This window comes from Canis lupus, chromosome 7 (assembly GCF_048164855.1).
Source record: "Canis lupus baileyi chromosome 7, mCanLup2.hap1, whole genome shotgun sequence".
Taxonomy (NCBI): domain Eukaryota; kingdom Metazoa; phylum Chordata; class Mammalia; order Carnivora; family Canidae; genus Canis; species Canis lupus.
Window position 1 is genome coordinate 32,925,463 of NC_132844.1, and position 12,894 is coordinate 32,938,356.

The following is a 12,894-nucleotide window of genomic DNA, read 5'->3' on the forward strand; positions in this document are numbered from 1 at the left end:
GTGGCATTGAGGGAGAATTACTTCTGTGAGTCTTCACAGGAATGAAAAGGAAAAAGGTAGATGGACAGAGTTGAGGAATTAGAATTGGAGAATTGGAGAACCTTTAGCGTATTTGTAGATGAAGAAAGAGGCCAACAGGGAAGACAGGAGTGAAGTTGATAAAAAAAAAAAAAAAAAAAAAAAGAATTTATGAAGCAAGTCCTGGAAATCAAATGAGACCAAAAGTAACAGAATGAAAGGCCAGCCTTAGAAAGGAGTGACTTCATTTGTTCTTTTAAGACAAAAGGGGAAAGATTGATAATTGATAAAAGTCTAAAGACATTTTTAGGTAAAAGAGAAGAAGATTAAGAGGTCTTATAACAGAGAGCATTTGTCATCCAAGTGCAGTTACTATTATAGGCTGAGTAAAGGGAATGATATTGGAAAAACTAAGGAGTAGGCAGATGGCTTAGAGATCAGTTAGAAATAGGAGGGTTACTGGGGGAAAATTAATGAAAGAGGAGAGGAAATATTTCAAAAATTAAGCAGAGTTTGAAAATTATGATCAGAAAGTATATCTGTTAATGTTTCTACATCTTACTCACAGCAGCCTTTAACAGAGTCCTTGTCATCATCCTGTAACATAAAATGCCAAATACGTTAATAACTGTTTATGAGGAGTCTGTGGGTTTTTAGTTTATACATGGTTTCCAAAACATCTTTTTTATTTTATGTTTTTTCCATCTCTAGCTTTGTATCATTCCAGTCTTTGTGCCAGGCAGTTTGTTGGTTGGGCTTCCAAATGCTTTCAGGCTAATGTTGTGGAAATCTGTAGTTTGTCGGGGAGATTGGGAAAACCTCTATCCGATGAAATCTATGTTCTTTTTCTAAAGTAAAAATTACTTTTCCTTGTGCACCATGTTTTCAACACTTTTTTCCATTCCTTATCCAAAAAATAAGTTGAAAATTGCCACACAAAGGATACTACAATGTAAATTATTACCTAAAATTTTCCATTTTTTTTCTGAGTTTGTTACATTTTATTTTTCAAAGTTGTTCTTATAGGAAACAGAAGTACTACTGATTGCTTTATCATTTTGTGTGGTGCTATCACAAATGGTATGTAATATATTCTAATTTGGCTTCTAACCCTGTTTCTCATAGATCTTTATATGTCATCCAAGATTAGGGATATGAATTTTGCCTACTTCTTTAACCATATATCTTCTTGACCTCTCAAAGAAAAAAAAATTGTAGCTTCTAAAACCCAAATTCTATTTTATAGAGAGGTCAATCTCTCTGTCTCTACACTTTCTGTATGGAAAATTTTTAAACATCATTCAAAATATGGTCTAACAATCTTCTCCTTTGTACCTCCCTTCTGATTTCCTACCTCTACTCACCCTAATCGAAGCTGATTTTTCTTTTCTCTGAACTAGTACTGATCATTTTGTATACCTTAGTTTAGCATTTCCTGAACTGCACTGTAATTATTTGTTTAATATTTGGATCCTCAATAGGCAGCAAAGTCTTTGAGAACAAAGATGGTATCTTACACATCTGTGGATCTCTAATTTTTAACATTTAGTGATTACTCGATTAATGTTTCTTTTATTTGAGTGAATACTATAGCATTCCCTTAAGCATGTTCTACAGAAAACATCCTTCAAGGTATTCCATGAAAAAAAGTTGTGGTCTCGAATAAGTTTGTAAGATACTGAATGAATACTCCCCTTGGGGATTAGTATATTAAGGAGAAATCTTACAGAAGTATCCCTAATTTATTTAACCAAGTACTTCTCAAACTTGATCACATCACTCCTCCTCCAACTCAAAATCTCATTGATCGAGAGTGTCCCCTGGACCTATGGTTTCTTCAATGGGAAAAAGAGAGCCCAAGGTAGACATAAAACTTTCTCAGCACTGCATTATGCTTCCTAGGAGGCCCATTCAGGTATCCTCTTATGAGGATCACTGGGGGAATCTGCCTAGCTTGACCATTGGAGATCATTTAGAGACAGAGAAGTAGGGTACCAATTACAGCAAACAGCAGTCAGACCTCGGTGGACTGCATTTCTGCTTGCAGTGGCATCCAAAAAGAGATGCGAGTCAGCAGCTCTGACCATCTGCAGACCAAGCTGGTGGCCCTGTCTAGCTGGGGAGCTCAGTTGGCCATTCTTCCTGAGTTAGATCCCCAGCCAATAGGCCATACTAGTTATGGAACACATTTTATGTCCCTGCCTGGCAGGAGAGCAAATTTGGAGTCTTGCCCAATTGCTGAGCATAGCTTCCAGTCTTGTTCCTCTGAGAAAATTGGCCATAGATGCCAGGCAGCTGTGAAGAACATACTATAGTCCACCTGGGCAGAGGTCCAAGCCACAGCCCTGACCAGCTGATGAGCATAGCCTCCGGCCCTATGTAACCAGGGAGCCTGAACAGTAAAACTACATAGCCTTAGAGCTCAGCCGATAGTTTGCCATTCATGGACTAGCCTACAAACCCACCTAGCAGCAGAGCCCAAGCTATGACCCTGTTCAATTGCTGTGTGGCCAGGCTCAGGCAGGGAGCCCAGTGGTGACCCTACCTAACTGAGCGACATAGCCTGCAGCCCCACCTAACCAATGAGCCTGGATAGCAACCCAGCCCAACCATGGAGCCTAGTCTCCATACTCACCCACTGCAGGGTATATAGTTGGAAGCCCCTTGGTCAGTGAGCTCCCTGACCAGTGACCTCACCCAAGAACAGAGCACAACCAAGAGTTAATACAATCACAAAGCCCTGTGTGTAGCCTTGCCCACCTTTAGGGCATAGCCAGTAGCCCATTTGAATATGGAGTCTAGCCAGTTGTACTATCTGATCAGGGAGCACAAACCTGAGACCGCATTTGACCAGGAGCCATAATGGAGAACAATCTATAGCCCTGTCCACATACACATTTGACTATAAAACTCACTGGATGATGATGGATATTAAGGAGGGCACATGATAAAAGAAAAAAGGAGGGCACATGATTTAATGAGCACTGAGTATTATATAAGACTAATGAATCACTGATCTCTACCTCTGAAACTAATAATACATTATATGTTAATTAATTGAATTTAAATTAAAAAGAATAAAGAAAAACCAGTATATTAAAAATAAATATTCCCCTTATTGATAAGGAAAAATACATCTTGATGTGATACTTTTTTTCTAATTTGAAAAGAATATCCCAATACTACATAGTCTTTAAAATAAGACTATTCAAAGTCATCACATTTTCCATGTTTATTATAAAACATTCCATTTAAAAAGTCATGAATAAACCCAGATGTTGTGTATTTTGAGATATAGAGAGCTACTCCTATTTGCAGTCTACATTGAAGTCAAATAGCTCTAAGATCCTTGTAATTTGCAGTCCCCTTTTTCTGCTTAGAAAATGTGGGTTAAACACACACACACACACACACACACACACACAGAAAATTTATATATTATTCATTCCCAAATTTGAAGGGGTAACATGCATTTTCAATAATATATATCTGTTGAGCTGTGGTTGAAGAAATATTTGAGACTTGTTTTATTCGAAAGAGAATATGTAAAATGAATTTTGGAAATTGAAAAATCTCTCAATGGTAAAGATAAATATATAGTCAACTTCATATTCTCTAATATTATTATACTCTAATGGTGTATGTAAACCACCTATAACTCTAGCTTGAAAGTTAAAAACATAAGTTTATTAAAAATAATTATAACTACAATAAGTTACTATTGGATACACAATATAAAAATATAAATTGTAACATTAATAACTTAAAATGTGTGTGGGGGAAGTAAAAGTGTAAATGAAATTATAAAAGAAAGGGGAGACATTATAACCACAGAAATACAAAGCTTCATAAGAGACTACTATGAACAATTATATGCCAGCAAATTAGAAAGCTAGAATAATTCAATTAATTCCTAGAAACAAAACTACTAATACTGAATCATGAAGAAGTAAAAAATCTGTTCAGACCAGTAACAAGTAAGGAGATTGAATTAGTAATCAAAAATTTCCCAACAAAGACAGCCTAAGACCTGATGATTTTACTGGTGAATTCTACCAAACATTTATAGAAGAATCAACCCCAATCTTTCTTAAATTATTCCAAAAAAATAGGAGAGGAAGGAACACTCCCAAATTCAATTTATGAGGCCAATACTATACTGATATGAAGGCCATAAAAGGAAACTACAAGAAAAGGAAACTACAGTCCAGTATCCCTGATGAAAATAGAGGCAAAAATTCTCAACAAAATACTACAGAACATTATAAGGATTATATGTCATGATCAAATGAGATTCATCCCTGATATGCAAGAATGGTTGGTACAACACATGCAAATCAATAAATGTGGTATATCACATTAGTAGAATAAAAGATCAAAATCATATAATTATGTCAATAGAGACAGAAAAGCATTTGACAAAATATAACATCCTTTCATGATAAAAATATCAACAAATTGGGTATAGAATAAATGTGCCTTAACATAATAAGGACCATATATAACAAGCCTACAGCTAAAATCATATTCAATGGGGAAAGTTTGAAAGCTCTTCCTTCAGAAACCGGAACAACACAAGGGTGCCCACTCTCATTACTTCTCTTCAGCATAGTACTGGAAGTCCTGCCCACATCAATCAGGCAAGAGAAAGAAATAAAAGGCATCCAAATAATAAAAGAAGAAGTAAAATAATTTCTGTTTGCAGATGACAATATCCTAAACACATATCCTATATATATCCTAAAGACACCAACAAAAAGCTGGTGGAACTAATTTATATTCAGTAAAGTTGCAGGATACAAAATCAACATACAAAATTCAATTTCATTTCTATACACTATCTGAAAAAGAAAGAAAGCAATCCTACTTACAATAGTATCAAAAATAACAAAATACTTAGGAATAAATTTAACCAAGAAGGTGAAAGTTCTGTGCACTGAAAAGCATAAGACACTGATGAAGAAAATTAAAGAAGACACACACAAAAAATGGAAAGATACTCTTGTGTTCATGGATAAGAGAAATGAATATTATTAAAATGTTCATAGTACTCAATGCCATCAATAGATTCAGGGCAATCTCCATCAAAATTCCAATAGCAATTTTATGGAAATAGAAAAAGCAATCCTAAATTTCATGTGGAACCACAAATGACTCTGAATAACCAAAGCAATTTTGAGAAAGAACAAAGCTGGGGGAATTATACATCCTGATATCAAACTATAATATAAAGTTATAGTAATCAAAACAGAAAAAACAGACACATAGACTAATGGAACAGAATCAAGAACTCAGACATAAACCCCTGCAAATATAGTCGACTAATATTTGACAAACCAAAATACTCAATAGAGAAAGGATCATCTTTTCAATAAATGCTTTTGGGAAAATGGATAGCCACATGTGGAAAAATGAACTTGGGCCCCTATCTTATACTACTCACAATGTTAGCTTGAAATGGATAAAGACTTAAACATAAGAACTGAAACTATGAAATTCCTAGAAGAAAACATATGGGAAAAACTCCTTGATATTAGTCTCGGCAATGGTTTTTAGAATATGACACCAAAAGCACAAGCTACAGAAGCAAAAATTAATAAGTGGTACCATATTAAACTACAAAGGACTGCACAGCAAAAGCAATAATCAAAAAAAATGAAAAGACAACCTAAGGAGTAGGAAAAAATATTTGCAACTCATATATCTGATAAGGGGTTAATATAAAAATATATAAGGAATGTATGCAACTCAATGGCAATACCACAAATGATCCTATTACAAATTGGCAAAGGACCTGAATAGGCATTTTCCTGAAGAAGATGTACAAATGGCCAATAGGTACCTAAAAGGGTGCTCAATATAATTAATCATCAGGGAAACATGAATCAAAACCAAAATGAGATATCATTTCACAACCTATTAGAATGGCTAATATGAAAAAGGTAATAAATAACATGCAGAGAAAAGGGAACATTTGTACACCGTTGATGAGAGTATAAATTAGTATAGCTGCTATGGAAAACAGTACGGAGGTTCCTCAAAAAGTTAAAAATGAAATTATGATCCAGCAATCCCACTTCTGGGTATATATCTGAAAAAAAGGAAGAAACTATTCCAAAGAGATGTCTCACTCCCATGTTTTTTGCAGCATTATTTATAACAGCCAAGACAAGGAAACAGCCTAAGTATCTGCCAACAGATGACTGGATTTAAAAAATGTGAGATATATATGTATATAAAAAATAACATTCAACTATACAAAAGCAAATCCTGCCATTTATGACAACATGGATGAAATTTGAGAACATTATTCTAAGTGATATAAGTTAAAAGCAAATACTGTATGATCTCACTCATATGTGGAATTAAAAAAAAAATACCTGAGTTATAGAAACAGAGTAGAATAGTGGCCAGGCCTGAGAACGTGGGGGAAATGGGTGAATGTGATCAAAGAGTAAAAAGTTGAGTAAGTTCTGGGGATCTAATTACAACCTGGTGATTACAGTTGTTTTATATATACTTCAAAGTTGTTAAGGCAGTAGATATTAAAGATTTTCACCCTAAAGAGAAAGGGTAACTGAATAATGAAGATGCTAATTAACTTTATTGTGATTATTATTTTGCAATATATATATACATATATCAACTCATCACCTTGTACACCTTAAACTTATACTATTTTATATGTCAATTATATCTCAATAAAGCTAAGTAGATAAAGAAACCCTCTTCCTGCCTCACCCCCACATAAGAATTGATCTCTTGGGACATATTCTTTGGGTTCCCATTCTATACTGAGGTTTTTCCTATTCATGGAAATATTAAACTTCAAAATTATCACAAAGAAAAAAATGAAACAGAAAAGTAAAGAACCAGACTATGTTAGATACAAACCAAAATATGAAACTTATTTTAAGCTTTTCTAGCTTCAGTGTCCCCATACTAGGCATGTTTTGGAAACTTGGACCAGAAACTGCAAAAGGCCAGGATGCTGTTTTGTCCAAATAGTCAGTCAAGAATAAAAGTCTGAATGTTTGGAAAAAATATAATTTTGAACTGTGATAGATTTATCATAGAAATATAATTTTGACCTGCAATAAATTTAGCATACAGAAATAGAATAAAATATAGTCACTTAGCTCCAAAGAGATGAAAAGTAATTTTTATGCTGATAGCAATACCCTGAAATAAAATTAGGGTACAACTAAGAAAGAAAGTGAAAGTAGACATTGGGAAATATCTAACAGACTCTGCTCTACCTACAAAAATAACTTGATTTGCTTCTAATTTTAAGATGTAGGATGAAAATGTTAATATAATGATGATTCCTAACTAGAGACACTGTTGACTATAATGATCAATTAATTATTGCGTGTCTGACTGTACTACATGAAAGTAATAAAATGCATAGTGAATTTCCACTAATTATAATGAAGCCTATTTTTTATTGTATTTGCTGTATTTTCAGTTTGTGATGAAGAGAACAGCTAGCTATAAGACAAAAAAATCTTTGAAATTGGTCTCTTGCGCAGAAGACAAAAGATTCCTTTCCTATAAGTTTTGTTTAGTAGAGCAAAGAATCCAATAACCTTAGCTCATAAACATTTATTTCTTGATTTCTTCATTGTTTCTTGTGTTTGTTCCCCAAGCTTTGACTTTGTGAGTAGTTTGTTTTGACATTAGTGAATGATATTTAACATGGAAACATCCTTCAGGAGAATATTAGCCCTCTGTGGAACCAAGAAACATCTCATCCCAAAGCAAAACTCTGAGAATTTTAGCCCTATTCCAATGTGACATAACCTAAAAATATAGGCTGCAAAACATAGGAAACAAAGATTTACCTCCATGCAAATATTTTATATGTATTTATTTACATAAATTTAAACTTACCACTTATTTAAAATAGAACAAAACTTTGGAAACCAAAATCCCTTGGCTCTCCATTTCCCTTTAAATGTGCTCTGATTTTAATCAAAATCAGTGCTAGAGTATGATATTTTCCATATAACAATAGTAACATATTTTATGATAAATTTGGGGAAGTATTATTAGCCTAAGGTTTATTTGTAGTCTCTACATATCATTTACAGAGAAAAAACTTAAAATTATAAATAGCTATTTAAACATGGAAGGGATATATCAATTCATGAGAAATAGATATAAATGGAATTTGGTGTTGCTTTCTATCATTTATTCTCCAGGTTTTTATTTAGTTACTACCATGTGTCAATCTCTGTGCTAAGTTTGATTGGAGAGATAATGGCATAAATATAGAGCCAACTCTTCAAATTAACCAGGTAGAATGGGGATAGATGCGCAAAATCTACACTGTAAGTATATACAACCCTATCTGACAACCTGGTAGGTGTGCTTGAAGTCTATTTTAATAGGGACTAGGGGCTTTTTTGGAAATGAGCTAATTTTATGAGGAAGACAGACTAACTTAGTAATGAGGACTTAGTTGTCCGGTGGGAGAAGATAGTTGCAACGTGACATAGAATTAGTCTCTGGCTCAGACCACTGTGTATTCATGTTCATAGATAAGCCATATACAGACACCATATGGGGTGCTCCTTAGGTAAGGTGTTTGAGCCTCAGAACTAATTTGGTAGCTCTGTATCTGAGTGTAACACAACACTGGGCTTAAAAAATTCTCTCTGTTGGATATGGAATATCAGGCGGCACCTGGACATGGGGTTTCAAGGGTCCCAAAGAGGATTCAGATGGTATTCAGTGGAAAACAGAATAGCAGTGGTGGTACAAAGAAGGAACATCATATGTTAGGACCAACAAGGAGATGACAGTTGGTGACTAGATTTGTTACCCCAGGATATTCAGAAACAATTGGTGAAATGGTGGTGGTGGTATCATATGTGAAACTCTTGGGGGTGAGTGCCTGTTCACAGAAAATTGTAATAAGTATACTAAAAGACTCATACGTAGAATGCTATGAAAGATTCAATGAGTGGAGAAAGTACTAACTAGGAAGGACATGAAGGAAGATGGCATTAGAATGGGTCCTGAATGAATGTAGAATTTGTATAATTGGAGATGGAATGTAGCTCAGGTATGTAGAGGAAAAATCAGACAGTGTGGTTCCAGTGAGAAGGACGGGAGGTGGGAGAAAAATACTAAGGAGTTCACAGAGGAGAGATTATAAAAAGAAGGAATTGTTAATATGATCAAATGTTCCATAAAGAAGAGGAAAGGGCTAAAAAGAGAGCATTAGGTTTGTTATCAACAAGAGGAAGGAGAACTGGTGAGAGCATTGAAGATTGAAGATTGGAGGATAAAAAGGCATGACAATGATTTTTGAATAAAAGTCTGATGTCTTTTTACTTATAATCAATCCAAATAGTTATTTCTTGAATTTTGTGGTAGTAATGTACATAGTATATCTAAGTGACAGCTGTAGATCAGGTCAAAGGCTTAGACTGTGATACTAATCTTCTTCACTTCTTTAAATGCAGCAATGTATTAGATACTTGTAATTCAGTAATCCTTTTCCGCTGTATCCTGATAGTGAGATGAATTTTTAGTGTTCAATATGTAGTATTCCATCTTTTCAGTAAAGATGACCTTGTAAACTCAATTTAATGCTGTGTTAAAGAGAGCCACTAGAAGGCATCACTTTATTTAAGTAAAGGGGAGTTTAAACAATACCATCCTATCAACTTGAAATAATACTTTCTGAAGAGAACCTAATCAAGTATAAAGGAAACTTCGTTACACTTACAAGATTCAAGTGCTAATCCCAGTTCTTTGACTATCTTGTCTGCCTTTGAATTTAGTTGTCCAGTGTCTGATCCTTCTTCGATTAAATATATGCTATCCCCCATCCCACAAGATACTAATTCCATAAAATAGTATATATACTAATTTTTAAAAATTATTTGTTTTGTTCCCAAAAATAAATTATTTCTCTTTTTTCCTTCTCTTCCAACATACACACTCACAATATGTGTTTATAAGTGTGTATGTATTGTGTGGATGAACTTTGGGAGGAAAAGATGAAGCGTTTGTAAATGCAATACAATGTAGTATCTTATTAACATGGAACTTTCATCTTGCACATAAATGATTGATTTGACTGTCTTTCTTTAAAGTTACGTCACCTTAAGCCCTCATCCTAGTGATTTCAAAATTCCATTCCTCCGAACTAATATGCAGCCAACTCTGATATACAGCTGACCAGGGACAAATGAGCATTAAGAATATGAATCTAAAAATCTAAAGACAACTTTTTCATGCTTCTGATAGAGATAAAAGCTTCTCTATTAATATTTGACACTCAAAGTGAAATATTGCCTTATTAAATTAGGTGGATCGCAGAGAGAATAAAATGCTTGGTCATTTATTTTTAAATCTCTGAGTTCTACTACTGACCTTTGCCTGTCATTGAGCTTTTCCAATGAGGGAAAATAGGCCCAGTGTGTCATGTACAGCAATGAGCTCTGACTGGCGGCTGGAGTAGGCAAATGCTGGAATGATAACCAAGATCCTGCAGTCACCTTTCTTGAATAATGTGATCTCCTGTAGGCTGCCAAAATATCCTTCAGGCCACAATAAGGAACTCTCAGGCCTCTTTCATATATAAGGTTCTATCATGTATTTACATCTAGTATATGAGGCAATATACCACTCAGGGCCCCTGATACAGATGGAAAAAAGTATACATTTCAGATTTGAAAAATAGAAAGTAGCATTAGAATTGCCAGACCCAACTTGGTTTTCTTTCAGGCAGTTTTGAAATAAATCAATTATTTGAGCATACCTAACTTGTATAGATAGAAAACTAGTATAATTTTGGTGAATTTGACTATTGAACTTCTGTTTTCATTCGTTTCCTTTTACAGTAAACTTGTTTTTAAAATACATACTATTTTATGTTGACAATTATATTTTTGTGTTTTAATCTGAGGCTATTACTTACCACGACTTCAGCTGAAAAGAAATATGTTCGTTCTAATATTCTGTATTCTAAAATGTTTATTCATCAACCATGTTTCAATTCTTGTAATGTTTAGAGCAAGGTTCTATGTGGGGATAGGTTTTGGAGGAAGTCAGGGGTTTTCTCAGATCAAAATGTATCATCTTTACTTGATGATGACAATTTTAAAAGTTTCTTTCAAAACTCTGGTCAACTCTTCCAAACTTCAATATCAATTAAACTTCTCAATTTGTTTCACTTTTAGTTCAATTGTGGATTCCATTAATACCTTGCTTGACTCTGAATAATAAGGCAAATATATTTAATATTAAGACATTAGCACTGAACTCCTTTTATGTTCATCTCTAGAAAAGCCTTAGATTCTTTCATGATTGTCTATCACACAACCAGCCTCATACTAGGAAAATTTTTGGATCAAAGTAGATATCTGTCTAAGTTTAGTCTTGTGGAAATTTTAATTCATAGTCACATTCATCCTCTTTAGCCTTGAGTATCTGATCAGGCTTGATGTGGTTTCATTGCTTTTTTCAGTTTTCAGTTCTACTTAGTAGGGCATTATTTAAAAATATTTGGCGCTTTTTAAATACTCCAAGTTTTTTTTTATGGAGGGACTTTGTAAAATAAATGTTCTCATCCAGCATGTAATCATATAAATAGCATAACATTTAGGTGACTTTTAATAACACAATAGCAACATACTATTATGTATTCCTTCTACGTTATAGTTATTTGACAATTATATTTTTGTGTTTTAATCTGAGGCTATTACTTACCACGACATCAGCTAAAAAGAAATATGTTCGTTCTAATATTCTGTATTCTAAATGTTTTATTCATCAACCATGTTTCAATTCTTGTAATGTTTAGAGCAAGGTTCTATGTGGGGATAGGTTTTAGTGTAATTATTTACGTTTAAGGTGAAGAGCAGCACTTTTTTCTATGCATAAACAGCTCCATAATGGATCATTGACACAGAGAGAAGGCAGAGACATAGGCAGAAGGAGAAGCAGGCTCCCTGGAGGAGCCCAATGCAGGACTCGATCCTGGAACTCTTACCTTGTTTTCTAACTCTAGATACCATTGATTACCCACTAAGGCAGGTCATGAGCCAACTTAGAAAGAAGAGGGATAAGGAAATTATACAAATGCTTCAATGTCTATGGGCGTGTCCTTGCTTGCCACAAGCTGTCTGGAACTATAAGTAGTGAGTTACTAATTACTCTGATATGCAAGCATGATCTGAATGATTATATTCCAGAGATGCATTAGAAATGTGTTCTTTATTGGTTGTGATGTTGAACTATTACATGTATGTAATGAGATATTTCTCCAACTAGTTGTACTTTTCAAGATACTTCCATATAATTTTCTTGCTTGATTTCACAACAATATGGGGAAGGTTTGTACAGTAGGAGTTATAATTTATTTTTGTCTGTGAAGATTCTGAGGATCAGACCTGTTAAGTGACCTGCTCAAGGCCAATAGTAGGTGATGAAAATGACACTGGAGTCCTGATCTTCTGATTACTGTTGCTATTACTTCTCTCAGCTGCTATTTATTATTTTTTCCTTTCATATGTGTCAGGATATGTGCTTTAGAAATGTAATCTCATTGAATCCTTTTAACAGCCCTTTTTGGGAAGTACTGTTTCATTTTACAGAATCCAGTGCTCTCTCCAACAGTTCCCTTCCAAAGCTGAAAGTTGATAAAGCAATAGTACAAATGATTGTCTTAGTTTATCATTCACTTTTCATTGCTTTTTAAAGGCTGAGCTGATAATTCTAACTCCCTTATTCTACTTTGAGATCAATTCAATTCCTTATTTAAAAAAATTACAGCCTTTTGAGCTCATTTCTATTCCCTTCATAATAGCAGGTGTTAAAATTTGCATTGTATATAGCCCTTATTTTGCTCTAAATCAG

The 12,894-nt window shown here is 34.2% G+C and overlaps 1 pseudogene; it reads right to left on the reverse strand.

Moving 5' to 3' along the window:
* Positions 1-12,894, reverse strand: part of LOC140636390 (mannose-1-phosphate guanylyltransferase regulatory subunit alpha-like) — an 85,385-nt pseudogene that overhangs the window by 39,575 nt on the left and 32,916 nt on the right.